This window comes from Calidris pugnax, unplaced genomic scaffold, assembly GCF_001431845.1.
Source record: "Calidris pugnax isolate Ruff unplaced genomic scaffold, ASM143184v1 scaffold18, whole genome shotgun sequence".
NCBI classification, from domain to species: domain Eukaryota; kingdom Metazoa; phylum Chordata; class Aves; order Charadriiformes; family Scolopacidae; genus Calidris; species Calidris pugnax.
Genome location: NW_015090812.1, coordinates 7,985,273 through 8,004,571, shown reverse-complemented (window position 1 = coordinate 8,004,571; position 19,299 = coordinate 7,985,273).

Genomic DNA, 19,299 nt, shown 5'->3' with positions numbered 1-19,299 from the left:
CAGCCAGAATGCTGTTTTCTGACATTTTGTGTCCAGTTTACTTGTTGTCTCCTTCCAGGGATCATCTAGCAGGTCTGGGGATGCACAAGTGCAGTTATGAAGAGATGCTGTGGTTCCTCTGCTCTTGCACCTGTACAGCCCTAGCTCTCAACAGGGAGCCAAGGACCAGTGTCCCCAAGGTCCATTGCTCCCTGCCAGCCAACCCGAGAGGCTCCTGGAGCAGCCCAGAGGACAACAGGCAGTTTGCAAACTCCATCCCTCCCTGTGTTTATCAGGCAACAGTGTTTTGGTTGTTTTTTCCCCGATTCTTGCTGATTACCAAACCACCCACGACACAGGACAGGGTTTCCTGTTGCAGGCAGGCGCTGAGAAAAGCTTGTTGTGACTTAGGAAATGAGGAGATGAGCCCTTTTCTTCCTACCTCTGCCCCGACTCCCACACGTGGTGGTCCACGGTATGATACAGTCTCTCTGCACCTCGCTCACCCCTTCTGCAAAACACAGTTAGTTGTATCTTGTGCATCTCAGTCTCCCCAGCTCGTGTTTCAGCCACAAACTCTCCTGCTCTGCACCTTGCCACAAGTCTCCATCTGAATAATCAGAGAAACAGAAATGAGAAAAAGAAGTAGCTGCAGAGGGGCTGAGCTGACACTGACACAGTTTTATAAACAGCACAAAGTTGACTCTAATAGTCTTGAGTGGCAAAAGTGTCCGTGTAGGGAGGGAGGAACAGCAGACTAGACTGCAGGTGAAATAAAAATAAAGAAAATTTAATGCAATAAAATTTCCCCAGATAGCGCTTGACTGGCTAGCTATATCACGAGTGGCATGTTTGTTAGAAAGCATTAATAAAACCTGCAGTATAATCCAGGCAGATTCATAGGAAACATTACACAGGAATTTACGGGTCTGCTGCAAAGTTTTATGCCCTCAGTACCGAGGCTCAGTTCCAGAAGACAGACTCTGTGGTGGGCTGGAAGCTCTCCTTGCTCTCCAAAACAGGCAGGCGGAGAAAAACAGGGGGAAAGAATCATCTTTTGGGGTGGCAGGACTCTCTGTGGGACTTAGCATTATGCCAGTGAGGTATCAGAGCATACGAATGGGCTGCTGCTCCCTCCAAAGCAGAGGGAATTGCCCCACACATTGCTGCAGGGACTCTGTGGCCACTGATTCAGGTTTTGATCTGGCCTTTTCATTTGCCAGAGCAGAAGCCAAATGAAAAATTTGATTTTAGCCCTCCCAACTGTACCCCCAGCCCTTGCGAGAGCAGGAGGCAGGACAGAGGAAGGGCAAGACCAGGACACACCTCAGCATGGATGGGAGATGAACAGGTAGAGAAACGAGAGCAAAGCAGGGAGACACACACAGACACACACATGAACAGCACCGCATAAGCCTCGCTTCTGAAGGAAACCTGGCCAAAAAATGATTAAGGCCTATTCAGACCCTAGCCAGTTGGACCCAGCGATGGGCACGTACATCTGCCCAGGCATTTCGGAGCCCTGCTTCTGCTGCACTGCAACCACGGGGCTGTAGCAGCCAAAAAGAGCCAGGGTCAGATTTACTGTGCTGGGGATGAGGAGCAGGAGACGTGATGCTCCAAAGCCACCTCCTCGCTGCAGGGTGAGCAGTGGTCACACAGGTGCCTGCCCACAGCCCAGCTGCATCCAGCCCCACGAGGGGCTGAGATCACTCTGCAGCTCGGTGGAGGGAAGGGAAGGCACTCAGCAGAAAGGATGGAGAAAAAAAGCAGCCTCTTAAGGAATCAGCCAAGAAATAAATACGCTCGTCTCTCAGAGAAAATGCCAGCGACCACCTCTTCCACTTGTTATCATTCCTTTTCCGTTTGCTTTTAATTTGCTCAACCTATAATTTGTTAAACAGGCTGCCCGGTAGGTATCATCTCAGAACTGGCTATTATGCAGGTGCTGCTTTTAGCCTGGAGCAGAGAGAAACCTGTCAACATCAAGACTGGGGATACAGCCAGGAAAGCTGCCGATTTCACTGAGAATATCCTAAACATAAATTGTGTCCTGTTTCTATCCGGTAACACTTTGAGCTCCTTGCAACAGCAGCCTTAAAAATCGCAATGCAATCAGGACATTGCACAGACCACTGATGAAAGGCCACAGGAATAATGCAGGGACGTAGATCACACAGGGGATCCACTTAGGAACTTACAATCAGAGATTCCCAATGTTTTGAGCAGCGGGCGGTCTCTCTGCTCTGCATTCGCAGCACAGCACCACATACTCATATCTCCATGATGATATGAGTAGCAGAACTAGGCAGAGCTGGTCAGAAAGTCTTCCAAACCCTTGTTTCACCAAGGAAACCATACAAGTTTTCACCTAAAACATCTCAGGTTCCATGAAACCAAGCTGATTTTCTTGCAAAGTCTGGATGCCTGCTTTCCTCCTAGACTGACCAAGGACTAGCATCAGGTCCCACAGCCTGTTGACATATGGATGAAGCAGGGCTGAGCTCCCAGCTTTGCAGCAGAGACCTTGGAGCCTTGAGATGGCTACAGAGATCCCACAGAGCCTGGAGCCCATGGCAGTGTGCCTGGCCAGAGCCACCGATCCCCAAAGCCTCCTGCAGCTTCTAAAGGAAACTGGAGTCAGTGCAAAACCCACCAACATCCCCAAGTCACTACCAGGTCTGAAAGCATCTAGCTCACACAAAAACATGACTCTAAACCGAAGTCTGTGGAATAGAATTCCACAGAAAGATGGGATTTTTCAGCCAGCTGACACTCAAGTATAGCTACAATCCCCAAACTTAAAGAACAAAAGGTATTTGACTGCTTAGATGTTTTGTGGCCAGAGGAAAGTGGCATGGCTTAGACCAGAACAGCCTTCGGTTCCTTTGGAAAATGAATCCGTAGGAAGGTATTGGCTCTGACACCTGTCAAAGCCTTATTTGCCCTGCTGAGTGCCCACGGACATCCAGCAAACGTTCTGGGTCATGCACCCAGTGTCTCCAGGCGATTCCTTCAGGAGTGAAGGACACAGATTGACTTCAGGCCAGTTGGGAAAATGACCTCAATCTCCCACTTTCCCCTGTTGTCTTCTGCTGTCTGTAAAATTCCCTTGGGCAGGCAGCATCACTGCCAGGCAAGCTGTATCTTAGACCCCTCTCAAAACATTCTTTCTAGCTATTTTTGATGCTTTTTGGACTGGAGCCCTGCAGCTCCAGCACTGCAGGCTCTGGCACTCCCACCGGGTTAATGTCCCAGTCCTGCTGTGTGAGGCACTTACACAGGTCTTCTAGGTCTAGCAGAAGACAAATACTGATTCTAGTACGTCAGAAGCAATTTCTGGCAAACAACACAGTGTTCAGCTCACCCACAGGCAAACTCACAGAAAACAAAGGAGTAAAGGCAACATGTGGTCCATCTGCAAGCCCTTTACCCAGCCCAGGCTCCTGTAATGTCCCCCATAGCCCAGGTACTTCCAGGTGCATTCCCCAGAACCTGGCACCCTACAGATGTGTGAGAAACACTGTTGGTCTACACCTTCTTCCTGATTTTCAACAAAGCGAGACAATTCTGTGCCCAACAGTTTCCATCAGCTCCAGCCAGAGCAACCCTTTTGATTGTCAGTATGGGTAGGGGAGGTGGACAAAAACAGTTCTGGTATTAAACAAGACCATTCACCCCAGAACAACATCCCACCCTGTCCTGCCAGACCTGAGCACTCTCAAAGGCTCATCACCCTTTTATCCTAGTGTGATTTCTTCCTTACTTCCCCACCTGCAGCCTCCTTTAACCCAGCGAAGGTCTCGTTTCTCCACTTTACATGTAGTCACCACCACCCTGGACCTCTGGGCTGCAAGAGCAGAGCGAGGCTGCCCAGGGGAATGTGCAACTAGGACAAGGAAAACTTTATGTGTTGCGTTTGGTGAATATTTGGCACTAGAAAGCAGAAGAAGATGGAAATGGATATTCATCAGCTGCTGTGCTGGACTGTTTGGGCACTGATTCAGAAGGCAAGATCTCTTCCCAAGATTGCAGCTGACACATCCCACCCGGAAAGCTCTGACTTTGCAAGCGATTATTGCAGGATGAAGATGAGCTGCTGTTTCTCTCTGTAGGTCTTGTGAGAGTGGCATGACCCAATGTTTTTCACCCACTCTCCTCCTGTTTTCATCCGTCGGAGGAAGCGAACATCAGCTCTCTGAGGCCAGACAACTTCCACTCAGGTTTCACCACCAACTAATTATTACAAAGGGGCAGGAAATAGAAACCAGCCTGGGATCATACCAGACGTGGGCTAGGAAAATTCTCAAGTTCATCTTCTGTGGTTAAGCTGCCTATTAGAAGCTGAACAAGAAAGATGATTAAAGATAGCTGTTATTGCAGTTTGGAGCCAACAGCGACAGCTTGTACTGGGAAGCACAACACATTGTGCCTGAGAAAGCCCTCTGTAAGCATTAGATTACATTCGCTCGGGAAAGTATCAGGCTGCAAGATGCAAAGACTCAAACCTTTGGGCCACTGAACAGCAGCAAAACAAAGAGAAAGCTGAATGTCATTCCAAATGGGGAAGATTAGGCAGAGAGATAGGGAGTGTGGCTGCACTAAGGTAGTCTTTTAGACACTGCTGCAACAGCGCTGCTGGAGGAGGTGAAGCAAGGGGCTGCAGCAGTGTAGGATAACATGTAGGATAATAAACTTATCTTGATACCTGCCCCCTTGCTTCTGACAAGCAAAGGCAGCATCTGCATAGAATCATAGGTTGGAAAAGACCCTTGGGATCATCGAGTCCCACCATCTACCCTACTCTACAAAGCTCTTCCCAACACCACATCTAAACAACTCTTAAACTCATCCAGGGATGGTGACTCAACCACCTCCCTGGGCAGCCTGTTCCAGTGTCTGGCCACTCTTTCTGTGAAGAATTTCTTTCTAATGTCCAGTCTAAACCTACTCTGTTGCAGCTTGAATCCATTCCCTCTTGTTCTATTGCTAATTACTTGTGAGAAGAGACCAGCACCAACCTCTCTAGTGTCCTTTCAAGTACTTGTAGAGAGTGATGAGGTCTCCCCTCAGCCTCCTCTTCCTCAAACTGAACAGTCCCAGCTCCCTCAATCACTCTTCATATGATTTATTCTCCAGCCCCCTCACCAGCTTCGTTGCCCTCCTCTGCACTCGCTCCAGCACCTCCATATCTCGCTTGTATTGAGGTGCCCAAAACTGGACACAATACTCCAGGTGTGGCCTCACCAGTGCTGAGTACAGTGGGACAATCACCTCCCTACTTCTGCTGGTCACACTATTTCTAATACAAGCCAGGATGCCATTGGCTTTCTTGACCTCCTGGGCACACTGCTGCCTCATATTCAGCCACTTGTCAATGTCCTTTTCCACCAGGCAGCATCCCACATTCAAGTCTTGCATGCCCACTGGAGCGGACATGACTGGGGTCCCACTGTGGTCACCAGCTCTTTGGGACAGGATTGATGTAGGAAAATTTTCTGACCCTTTGTACAGAAGGGATCTTAAACATGTTGAGATGAAGTGGCTTGCTCTGCATCACACCACAAGGTATTTGTAGGGCTGAGGACCAAACCTGCTCTTTTTCCAACCACTCTCCCTCAGCCGTATCATGCCAATAAAGCCTTTGTCCTCATTTTCTCTCTTTGCAATAAACCATATTTCACTGAGCACAGACCTATCTGAATCTGCAGCATGTAAATATAGAAAGCAGTTATTGCATCTAACAACATATTAAAATATATGTACTGATCCTATAAATGTACCAAGCCCGCTTTGGGGCAGCAGGACAGTATTTTCAAAGCCATCTCCAGTCCCCAAAACTATGATTTCCACTTTTCTTCCTTAAGGCACAAGCTGGGATGCAGCTGAACAGGTTTTCTTAATCTAGTGAGACAAAGATGCAGCAGCGATACCAAAGTCAGGCACTGAAGACAGCAGGCAAACAGGAGCATTGCTGACCTGCACACAGCACACATATTTTCCTTCCTGTGACAGCTTTGGGTAATTTTACAAATGGCATTTTACTAAAGAGAGATTTTATTTCAGGTTTTATCAGAACTGGCCTCTTCAGTTGTCCCACCACTTCTGCATTAAGTTTTGTGATGCTCAGCGCAGAAGGGGATGTGGTTCTGTAATGGCTTATGAGCCTCCCTGCCAATTTGGGAGCGAGTTTTTGTCCATACAAGTTTTTGAGAAAGTAGGCTGTTAGGAGAGAAATGCTCTTGCTGAAGGAAGGGCAACACTTAGCTACTGTCAAGTGAATCTAGATAGAAAATGAGAAGGTCTGGGCCAGGGCAGACAGAAGCTGCTCTGCAAACGCTCAGTGCTAAGACAGCCAAGGCAATTGCATCAGTACAAGACAGATAGTGCTAAGACAGCCAAGGCAATTGCATCAGGACAAGACAGATACCCCTGCATTTCCTACGGGCTTGGTCCCACGATACCTTGCTTTGGTAATAAGCCATAAGCAGAGGAGACAATGCTTTCTGCAGCCCTCGCAAGGAGGAGACGTCCAGAACTCTGCATTATTGTCGGTGTCCTTAACAGCCCATAAATAGAGCACTTGTGTTAAGAGACAGCCCATTCCTCCCACTTATGCCACCGGCAGCCACCCTCTCCCAGCCACAGCGAGAGCACTGCGGAATAAAGGACCTTTCCCCTTCAGAGCTGGTGCCTTATTTTAGCTTCTAGCAGTGAGGCCCTGGCGTCTGGAAGGGAGGGAAAAAAAGAAGAAAACAGCAGCGAGAGCTTTATGAAAGGACCAGAAAGGAAACCTACGGCAATGCTCCCCAGGAACTGCAGCCAGGGTTTGAGCTGGGCAGGAAGAAGGAGAAACAGCCAGCTCAATACACAGTCCAGCTCATCCCTGAAGCCAGAGAGGGGTTCTCCACAGCCTCCCGGACCATCTAGGGGAGCACAACTTCAGTACTGACATCACTTTACTATAACCAGAGTGAAAAAGTGACAGTCCCATAGCGTCAGGCTATGTGAGGACACAGGCTAAGGTCCTGAAGACTGGATGTCCCATGTAAAACAAGGAGACAGAGGAAAAGTACTTACCCCATTTCCTTTCTTGAAACTGGAGGTAAATGGAGGCACAAAGCAGTTCCCAGGAGGGGCATCTGTGTGCACGGCTCAAGTCAGGGATGCTAGAGAAAGAACCTCTGTTTCACGCATCAAAATCTCTAGGGAGTAAGTCTGAAGAAGAGGAATAGTGCTTTCGGTGACTGCATTTTTAAAATACAACAGGTACTTTATGATATTGCAGGAATCACAGCACGTATGTTCTTGCCTTGTGCAGACTTGGCCCCTGTCAGGCCTCCAGCTTCTGTCCGGAAATAAAACAATGGAAGAAATCTGTATTCCTCTCTGGAAATGTTCACACAAACAGCAGCACAGTTTTAATTAATATAATTAGCACTCATAATATATTTCTGTTCTTACAGCTGTGACAACGCAGATGCCTCAAACTATACTGTTTGCCTCTTCAATCTTGCTGGGACATTTTGTCCTCTTTCAGCACATTCAGCCACTGCCACAAAGAAAGTTCTTCCTAATGGGTTTTCCATGGGAAACTCAGGAAGATGGATGATTCGATGTTTCACAACAGCCTATGGTTCCCCATCCCAAATTTAGAGACACTCTAGTTAGATCCAGTCCTGACCACACTGCTGAAAGCCCCAGGCTGTTTCCGTTTGTTTGGGAGATGGAGGCAAAAAGTGTCAGGGAGCAATGGATAAGAAATGGTGTGGGAATAGCGGAGGGAGAGACATCCCCTGGACCTTCTCTTCTCACCCCTTCGTTACCAGCAGACTCACAACTCTGCCCTTTGTGCTGCAAGGTGTAACTTTGGAAATGGTGGCAGCTCTGGAACACATCGCGAGAAGGGACCAAGGATGCAGATTGAAAGACAACATGGATATGCACCCGATGGGCAAGACTCAAAAAGACCTATTATCCCTGTGAAGTGCACAGACACAGAGCAGCACTCAGTAACTGCAGTCAAGTATATTATCTCTTCATGGGCTCTTCTCCTACGGACCCGATAATTCATCTCATCCTACACCTTAAAAGATCCGATAGCTGGGAGATGTAACAAGAGAGATCTCACACCACGAGACATCATTAGTCTGACTACATCTACTCAAGGCTGTTTATTTTTCTCCAATACGAAAGCAGAAACATTTAAAACCTTGACGTACAGTCATGAGAACAAATGAACCGAGAGCCGAGCAAATCTGACAGTTACCCTCTTCTGCGTGCTCCTCTGCTAATTCATGACTGTTGATGTTATGTGACAATTCTCCCCCTCATTAGCAGTTACTGATTAGCCATATAACTCCAGTCCACGCACAGCCTCTGCGCTGATGTCCTATGAGACCCTGGCTCTTTCTTTCCCAAGGGGGCAAATACACCTCTCACAGCCTCACTATCCCCCAGACCAAACTTTCCTCATCATCCTCCCACTCTTTTTTTTTTTGGTTTGTTTTAAGAAAATTTCCTCATCATCCTCCCACTCTTTTTTTTTGGGGGTTTGTTTTAAGAAAGAAACTGCAATGAAGACAAGATTGTTTCTACCAAGAGATGGTAGGTACGGCACCTCTGAAGCTCTTATGAATTACAAAAAGTCGAAGAGGATAAGCCTGCTGAGTGGAAACAGGGAGATATCACTTGCTGTCATCAGAGAACCTCCTGGGAAGAGCTGAACCCTGAGCGTCCCAAAAATTAAGAGTGTAAATTGATATGTGCTCCTTCGCTTCACAGAATCTGTGCGTCATATGAGGCAGGGGTAGCTGTTACCACGGAAACTAATCTAATCTTTATTTTAATTTTTGTTGTAGTCAGATCACAACAGATAGGAAATAGCCATGCTCAGAATTAGAACAATTGTATGTGCGAACACATGCACAGAAAACATACGTAATTGCATACGTGGCTGTAACTAAATGTGAAAAAAATGGTTTTATATGGGAATACACTTTTTAAGGAAATAGAATCCAATTGGACTCCATCTCAGAGACACACAGAACAGGTATAGCTCTGTGCACAGCCATTGTGTTGAGTGTAACTGGGTCTATCACCATCGTATGGGAAAGGACAGTGTACAACTTCTGTACCTTCCATTTGGAGAAGTATCTTATCCCATCCAAACTGCCTGTCAGCTCATTCTCACTCCCATGAAGGCTTCTTCTGGAGAAGAAATACAGGAACTGCCACAACTTCTGTACCTTCCATTTGGAGAAGTACCTTATCCCATCCAAACTGCCTGCCAGCTCATTCTCACTCCCACAGGAACTGCTTGGCCATGTCCCAGTAGAAAAGCCCTGATATCAACAACCAAAAAAAAATCATAGTCCCGGCAACAACATGCCTCAACCCAGTAACATCACCCGCCCAAAGTCATACATCTCAGGAAAGGAAATGCTGAAGATCTTCCTCTCTTGACTCACTGCAATCGCTGCCTGTCCCCAGGGCAGGGAGCCAAACAAAAAGTGCAAACAGGCCAAAATTAGGAATCCCAAGCTGGAAACCCCTCAAATTCCAGGTTTCAAAATGCTTGAAGCTCTGAGCAGGGAAGAGTGAAGTGCCTGAGACACAAAATCCCTCAGATAGTCTTGGTGTGCCAGACACCCCTAATGCCAGATGACAGACACAGACAGAAGAAAAACCTTAAGCATGTTCCCAGGGCTTTAAGTACCTGGATGGTCACCAGTCACCACCACCATCTTTCAAACATGACAAGCCAGATCTTCTGCTCTGAAATGGGATAGGTCTCACGACATCATCAACAAAGTTTAACTGGAATATGTCCATCTTTCAAACATGACAAGCCAGATCTTCTCCTGCTCTGAAATGGGATAGGTCTCATGACATCCTCAACAAAGTTAAACTGGAATATGTTAACTTTGTTTTTATAAAGGGTCCTATCACCAAGATCTCGTTTGGGGTTGGGGTTTTTCTTGTTTTCTTTTACCTGGAGAGCAGGACTTTCTGCAAAGAGGTCACAGTCAGAACACCATACTCTGGTATTGCTGCTATCAATACACATCCAGAAGACAGCTTGCAAAATTTACATCTTAAGGAACCAGCACACAGCAAAACTCATCACCTGCAGGACACACCCTGAAACATCCTGATTCAAGAACAACTTCAGTTAAAATTCAGCCTGTCTTCTGAGCCATGAGGCTGTAGGAGCGTTGCGTCACAGGTGATTCAGGCAGGAGGCAAACATGGAATAGCAAGTCTTCTTTAAGCTTCAGAAAGATGACAAACATCTCTGCCTTTTGCTGAGTGCACAGCACACCTCCAGTTCATGAAGTCCTTAAGCTGCTGATGGCTGGAGGCTGGGGGTTATGGGCAGGGAGAGTATTCTAATTACCTGTCTTCCTTCAGCATCTCCTCCTGGCCACTGACAGAAACAGGGTACAGAGTTAGACAGGATTTTGCTTGACCCAAATCAACCTTTCTAATTCTCAGCAAGAAGCCAAGATGTTCCAACCTCCAATTTAGAGGTTATGGGATTATCAGCCCTTCCCTTCAGCTATTTCCACACTAGATCCCTACCTTGAGTGTCAGATCTCCAGTTTGCACAGGAGGAGACAAGCCAAGATTATGGACTAAAGGTGAAGTTCTGCTTTGAAGCTGTGACTTAATTTGGGTAGATGAGATAGGTGTTTAGAGAGAGATGGATGTTTGTGCCTGGAACAAGAACAAACAGAGGAAGCAGCTCAGTAAATGATATGGTTTTAGGTATTTTTAGTAATGTAATGCAGCGGTAAGAGGAAAACAAGAAGGAAGAGCAAGAAACAACAAAAATCAGCTCAGCTTCAACCCAATACAGCAGGATCACCCCAGTATATCAAAGCGAGCTCCTGGCCATCACCTATAAGGACAGGCTAGAACAAATCCATTCCTATGATCCCACTGTTCGACAGAGTGGGGCCGAGCACACCCCATCCCAGTGGATTTTAATCACACGCCACCAAGACACATCCCTCCATCTGCTCCTGGCTGCTGCTGGGAACCCTCCCATCACCTCCAAGTGCAAAAACAGCAGCTGCAATTAATAACGTGCAGACACTCTCAATTGCTCATCTTGGCAGCCATCTGGCTTCATATCACATATATCCCTGCTATGCAAAGCAAAAGGGTATTTTATCTCCTGCCACCAATAGCTGAAGGATGGACTAAGAAACAAGCAAGACTGATCTGGAAGAGAAGATAGATTATAAAGACGCAAGAGGCAGAGAGGAGGGTGCTCAGCAACATATCCACGCAAACAAAAAGGGAGCCACCTTCCAGAAGCAACAATTGTGAGTTTCCATTCCCTGAGGACCCATTTTGAGCAACGCTCCATGAAATCTCCCTCATTCGTCTGGTTTCCTTTGTTTTTCTACCATCATCGTTTTTGTTCATCTCAATTTCCCTTCTCCAGGCTTTGAGTGCAAACAAACATAAGTCAGATCTTTAACTGCTCTAATTTGGTGCAGTTCCCTGGATGTCCATATAGCAAGGTTGATTTAATTCAGCCTTGTGTCTTCAAAGGAGCCTTTAATAGCAATTACAAGCCAGATGAGTGGGATTTTGATTTCCAATTAAGCCAACTTAGCTCAATTCAGAAGTGCCAAATTTTGCTATGCTCTGCCATTCAGCTCAGTGTTCTGCATTTTGTGTAAATACTGGCAACACACCAGGAAAGAAATTAGAAAACACTCTTCCTTGGATCAGGACAATCTCCTGGAGCCATGTTTGTACAGTACCTAGCATAATAGGGACCGTTGCCATATGTGAGGGTTTTAGATATACATTTTTTTAAGTCAATCTTTCAGATAAGAGCCCCTATCACATTCAGCATCCCATCTCAGGGCTGAGAATTTAGCCCTGAGACCAAAGATGAGTATCTTCCCTGCGTTACAGAAAATATCACACCGTTAAGATAACGATGCTGAACTCGGATGCAGGACTCGGTGTAATTTTAGCTCATCTGCAGAATTTCACTGGGCAGGGATTCAAGATGAGAGTTCTGGTCTCAGGCAAGCTGCTGGCTTGCAGTAGGACTCATCTGAGTCAGGTTCTCAGGTCTCTGTTTCCTCATCCCTGAAACGTGAACGACATTGGTATCTCTGGATGAAAAGCTTTATTTATTTCATTTTCTCATCTCTTGCCTCTGCCTTCACGAACACAAATTTTTGCTTCAAAAACTAGCATTGACATTATTTGCCCTTTCCCTACCACTAAAGTGCTGCTTAACGAGAAAATAGCTATTCCTTAAGCACATGTATTGAGAACTAGACCATTATTAGATATCCAGCCAGTTCTCAAAGGGATTCTCCATCGAATCCTCAAGGGATGGAAGCCCATCAGACATCCTGCCCAGCATCGTGGCAGGTGTGTGTGTCTTTGGTGGGAGATCACAACCTATTCCCAAGCCTTCGTTTCTGCTCTTGCTTTGCCAGCTCCCATGTTCTATCAGAACAGGGCACAATGTTAATGCTTCCACTTCTGCCCAGGGTGATAAAAGCTTTCAACACTGATCTGACACAAAAACCAAGAGCGTTTGCTACTGACGTGATGTTCAGGTACTATTCTTTGGCAGTACTTCAGCTACACATTTAGCACCTACCACCAAATCGAGATTCATACCGAATTTAAGGACGTGCTCCCAGAGCATCATTTAGGCTCACATGAAGTGGCCTCAGAAGATGATCTGACCATCCTCACCTCGTCCATGTGGGACACGTTACTTTATCCAGGTTCCTGCTTCTCACTGAGCTTGCATTTCTGCCCGATTCCCAAGTTATGGCAGGTCCTGCAAAGGAGAGACGGGACCTTACAAATGTCTTCATTTACTTGGAGGTCAAGTGGGACTCTTCAAGCACCCAGAGCTTCTGAGCCCTGCTCTGGTAAGTGGAGGTGGGAATTCAGGAAATAACAAATGTAAGGAAGGCCAAGGACTAAATATTTGTCTGAAACATGTCAGTATGAATCTTCATCTGAACAAACTCAAGCCAGTAAGATGGTAAATACTATTTTAAAGGTGATTAAGCAATGTGCAAAAAGGCATCACATAAATATATTTATTTTTTTAAATCCCATCTGTGTCACGCGGACCATAACACATTCAGATTTAAAAAAATAAAATATAATTGGCAAAGAAAAAAAATCTGCTCTCTATACAAACCTTTATTCATGGAAAGAAGCAGAGCTGCCAACAGATAACACCTACACCCATGAATTAATGCAACTCTGTCTCTTTGGCGAGTTAACGTCCTTTCTCCCATACAGCTTTCCTGCTTGCAGACATCGAGACAAAATGAAGTTGCAAAGAGATTTCTATTGTCATCATCTCCTTCCACGCACACTTCATTTTTGGATTTGGTTTTCCCATGCAGGGCTCGGGTTTCCTTCGTTCTGTTTATTTTTCCTTCCTTGCCCACTTAAGTTAAAACAACAACATTTTGTTCTGTATTTCCACAGCTATTCCGTGGTGATTTGTTAACGACATTGGGTTTGCAGTCAAAGACTGGAAAGATAAAAAGTTGGCAAGCTGCTTCCCTCATTAGGGAACAGCTCTCAAGCGCTCAAGTGCCAGCCTATTAGCTGAATTATTCAACAGAAGAAAAAAATACATGACAAATAAAATATGAAAAAAAAGAAGAAAAGCTACAATGAGAACGGGCAGGGAAGGGAAGGGAAGCTTTTTGACTTTGGTGCTGTTGGAAAAGTTTGGCAGCATTCCTTGAAGCTCAGTTGTGGGATTAAACCCATTTAAGGAACTCAGACAAGGCCGAATGGCTGCTCGGAAGCAGACAGAAGCTGGTCTTCATAATTCAGATATTAGACTGTATTGTTGCTGTCTTGAACCGATAATGAAGAAGCCCAAAGGGGCAATATTTCCAAAACCATAAACGTAAGGGGTCTGTTTATGTGCAGTTTGTGAGTAACGGGGGGTGTTGGAGACCTTCCATATCCAGCCACAGGCTTTAAGCATTGAAACAACTCACCACCGGGATCCACAGTAACAGTTTGTGTGTGTTCTTATTGTGCAATAAATTCAGTGTAATTCAGAAGAGCTTAACCACCCACGAGAGAGGAGCGCGTTGCCTCGCATGTACCGATGGCAAGAGGAGTTGACACGCGGCAGCCTGTGCCCTTACAGCTGTGGACCTGACCAAAGACTCTGATGGAAAAGTCAGGATGGCCTCAAGTCCGTTCTCACGTAACCTGAAAAGAGGAAGTGCCCAGTGATTCAGGCACAACGTTAAGCAGGGTGGTCAAAACCTTGAGGATCCTCATCTTGCTGAGGAAGTGCACGCAAGTGGGCAAAACCAGGGTCTCAATCTTAACTCCTGAGGGAGGCGGCTAAGGACACAGCCTCTGGAGAGGGATTTCATCCACCTGAGAGGTTAAACAGAGTTGGTGCCTTGGAGACACCTCAAGATTATGGAGCAAAGTCCTCCACTGGAGAAGTCAGTATGCAGGCTGGACTGCAGAGGAGAGCACGCACAACTGTCCTCACTCCAGAAGCAGCGTGGACAGGGGAGGAGAAGGGTGTTATCTGAAGGGTTCAGAAACAGGGACTGTATGATTTCGATAACAACTGGTAATCAAAAGCAGAAGAAATTTGGACTTTTCAGATTTGGACTCAGGAATGGAGAAGAAAACAGAAAAAAATCCCCACACATGAGATCTCTACTTTTTCTTATTTCCTGTGCTAAAGCAAAAGGCAATGATTTTTCTGAAACTTCACAGGGATCTGCTTATTTTAATCATCATGTGATGTTAGGAAGACAACATCCAAATCTGGGGATCTGGGAAGCATGTCCTTTAGCTACTGCAGGGCCTGAAAGAGCAGCACTGCTTGTGCAGCAGGCTACCACCTACTCACTCCTTCCCAGACAGGTTCTCTCTTTCCCTCAGAAATGCTGTACGAGTAGATTTTGTACAGTTTTGTGAAGAGATTGGTTATATTTACATCTCATGTGTAAAAGTAGTTTCAGTGACGTTAGCCCCTGAAAGGAATCTGCACAGAAGCCCGAGGTTTTACGCCACGGTTGTGCTGACAGGAGAGGATCTAACAAATGAGGAGAAAGCAGCAACAATGGAATTCATCAAGCAATTAAATCATTTTAGTTGATGACCCAGACAGAAAGAGAAGTCAGGCAGTGAGATCTGCTGATGACACTGAGCCGTCATGTAGAAGAGGACCAGAATATTGCAAGCACAGTGCTGAGCACCTCAGCAGTGGAACAGGGGTGAAATTCAACGGCAAACAGAAAAGCCATTAGGGAGCAATTAGAATTTTTGCTGTAAGAGTGAAGACTCGACCTCTGGTCTATTGTTCCCAGAGGAGAGGAAAGGACTGGGTACACAGAAGTAAGCTAGTGGCTGCAAATACCAAGACACCAGAGAAATCTCGAGATAATCAGGTGAGAGATTTGTGGGGAGCAGGGAAGCATCAGTGCTTGTGTGTAAGACAGCGACATGTTTCAGCCCACACAGCTGGGGTCCAAACTGGGGGGGCTTTTCCCACCCAAAGGGCTCATTGAGAAGGAAATCCTGAGAAGGAACGCAATTACAAGGAATACTGTTTAGAAAAGCAGAGATATTTACATTGGAAGATGAGATCATTGCATGAACTAAGGGGTAGAGAGAGGCTGCAGATGGATTCAGATGTTCCCCTCAGGCTCTCCTCCAGCCTTCAGAACAACTCACACCTCTCATGGCACCTGTACGTGGCTTTGAAGGTGGGAAAGGCAAGTAGCCCTGAGTCCCAGCAAGCAAATTGAGCTACGGGGCTTACATCTGCTCCAGCCCAGCGAAGAGCTCCTGGGAAGTCATGAGACACGGGCTGAAGAGATGGAACAGCTCTTCTTGGAGCAGCTCCAGCACCACCTTAGTGTCTTCCCCAGAGACCCCCGAGTTTCATCATGCTTTGGGACAATGTGTGTGGAGGGAAAGCAAAAAACCAAAATACCAACTGGATCCCTTTCAGAAGACAGTGTTTGGTGTACATTTGCAATGCTACACTGAGGACAGCTGATAGATACATCCATGTTGACAGGACTGGTCCAAGTTGCCATCTGATCTGCTAAAAATCCCCCCATTACCCCCGTTTTTCAGAATCAACAGCAAATTGGCCAAAATTGCTTCAAACAGTTGGTTGAGGCTTTGGCAAATTTCTCCCCAAAATCAAAGTGTCAGGGGAGAAACTATTCGTTTTGAGGCACGATTGGCTTTGTTATTGGTCAAAGCAAAGGGCCTTGCTGCTCCACAGACCTCAGGCAATGCTTTTTGGCCTTGGGAAGCGTGCTGACATGATCCAACAAAGGGTGATTAATCAGAAGCCGGTGTAATTGAACACTCCCACTGCTGCTCAATTAATCCGATGACTTCCCTTATAAATTCATAATCGCAGCCCGTGACTGCAGCAGACCTTATTGATATGCCAGAAAGGTTTCCAGTTCTGAGAGGCTCACAGGTGTCTGGGGCAGAGGAGGGCAGAAGAAAAGCTGGTTATAAAACAAAGCACTCAGCAAAGTCCTTCCCCTTCCCCTTCCCTCCCACTCCAGGCTGAATCAGAGCAAAGTTGCTGAAGTGGGGCTGCTTGTCACCCTGCCAAACCCCGCTAACCGGCCTTGGTGTCAACGCAGCCGTGACAGGCAGCGACAAAACACCCAGCATCAAACTCATCAGCTGGAAGGGACCCAGCAAAACTGGGTCATAACCACTGGATGAGTCAATTCCCACCATCCTCAATATTGCAGATGTTGAGCGGGGTGCAGGGTGTCACCCCCTGATTCCCATGCCAGTCAGTCCCCACAAAATAATCTAAATAATCATTTCTTTTCATTTTCCTTTTTCCATTGGAAGGGAGTTTGCAGCTCGGTGACATCTCCCTCAAGCAACAGCTTTTTTTTTTTTTTTTTTTCCTTTTGCAAACAATGCCAGTGAAATGCCACCATCCCTTTCACAACTCTCGCTTTCTCCCCAGACTAAGTGCATTTCTGTGCTTAGAGCTTTTTAAATGCACTGATTGAACGTGGCAGTGGCAGCCAAGCACACACGCCTTGCACGGGAAACAGACCGAAGGAGGGAAGGAAGGGTACAAGCAAATATTTCTTCAGGATTGTCAGGCCTTTCAGTTACCATGGCAGTGTGTTTCCATGGAAGCCAAATTTGAAGCCTGTTGCTGCCACTGGAGTGGCCCAAAGAAAATTATTAGTTTTGAAAATTAACCAAGCTGCTCTCTACCTTGCAAGCCAGCCCACCCATCCCGCCTAAATCTCACGGGCATTTGACCATAAGATGATAGATCCTCCTTTGTGAGCTCAAGAGCTCAAAACCAATTCAGAAGTTTCCTTCCATAGCAGGTAAATATCTGCACAAGTCTGAACAAGAAACTGCTCTGTTCTGGATTATCTGCTGATCTGGCCACTCTGCTCTGAGACTGACAGCCTAGAAAACAAGCTGTTGCTGTTTACAGAGTTCCCTGGGTCTGCCCAGAGACGTCTCCTCCACAGCACGTGCGTACTCAGCTCTTACTGAGTTTTTTGACATTTTGAAAGAAACCGGAAAAAAAAAAAAAAAAAAAAAACCCACCACAAAAACCAAACAGCATCTTTCCATCCCAGATAAAGGATTCAATAAACACGTGGGGAAGGAAGAGAGAGCAGAAGAAAATACCGCACAATGGAAAACAGGAGCTTCCTTTGATGCAGCCAACAATGCAGCAAGCACACTGGTAAGCACAGGGCTGAACACGCTTTATGAAATACCACACATAAAGGGCAGCAAAATCCTCCAGAGCAGCCTGTGCCACCGGCTCCCGAGGGGACAGAAGGAGGGGGGTAGCACTTTGAGACCAGTGCTGTTTGGTCGCCATTTGCTTGAAATTACTCCCTCCCCACCCCTTAATGATACTGATGCCTCTCCCTTGGTTTGCTCGCCCACCTCCCAGGAAAAGCTCGGGGAGGGGAAGGAGAATTTTCCTGGGGGCTGCCTTAGTCAACAGTAAAGATCAGCTTAGCTGCTCTGCTGCTGGTCAGAATACTTTTTTGAACTCTTGAAAGTCACCTTTTTCCTTGCTCACCCCATCTCCCCACCAGAAAAATAAAAAGGCATTTCCTGCAGCCCCATTCATGTTTCAGAAGCCAGGGAGCCCACATAAAGTGTCTCCTCTATTTTATCACCAGTAACTGAAAAAGTGTGGCACGGAGATTCACCCTTTCCAAAGGGGAGATGGTGGGATTCAGGGATGAAACGGGAGTTGTGTCCCACAGGCTGCCTGAACACGGGACATTCAGGTGACAAGAGCAAACCCAGCACTACTTCACTACTCAGAGTCTCCAGGTCTGTGACTTCCACCCAGAAACAAGGACCTCTTCCCCACCGACATGAAAAAAGTATCATGAAGGCCTACCAAATTAGGCCTTCTGGGGATAAAACACCTAAAGAAAGCTGAAGTCTCACAGAAAGGCAAAAGATCAGAGGGAGAGAGGCACCTGTGATGAGAGACTGTTGGACCATCAGCTGAATCTGACTTCTCTTAGAATGATCTAAGAGCTGCACCACTGAAACACCGCTCTTGTACCAGTGCTACAAGGTCTCCTGTGCTCTCTGGTACCTCCAAAGAAACTTAAAAATGACCCCGCAAGAGGCAGTCAAAACTAGAGCACACCTGAGAGCAGAATGACTGGCTTAAATCAACACTCTCCCCTTTTTGGGGAGGTTTTCACAGTTGCCAGCATTACACAGTCCTGGCACCCACGACTACCGGCTGCTTGCCTTCCTCTGCCAGAGGTTGCCACCTCGCAGAAAGGAGGAAAAAGCACGTCCAGATTTTAGCTCTTCAAAAAGCCTGACCTCCTAAACTTCAAGTCCTGAACAGGAGTTTGCAAGTAGGTACCAGCGGGAAGGCAGGATGCTCTAACACAGGTCACACGTGGAGGCGGCTGCTGGCAGCGTGGGGCAGGCAGCTGAGAGCCACAAGAGCCGGATGGGGCCCTGAGCCATGGCTGAAGGGCTCGTCAGAACCATCAGGCACAGCTTAACCACTTAGAGCAAGTCATACTAGGGACATCCAATGCTTCATGCACCAGCGCTTAGAACCCTTTGCTCTGCACACATCCAACAGCTGGAGTGTTCTCCTCATGCAGGAGAAGGCTTCAAGTCCAGAGGAGGACTTACCCCAACGGCTGTTCCACTGGCCAAATTATATGGCATGAACCATAGAATCAGAATGGTTCAAATTGGAAGGGACCTTAAAAATCATCGAGTTCCAACCCCCCTGCCCCACAG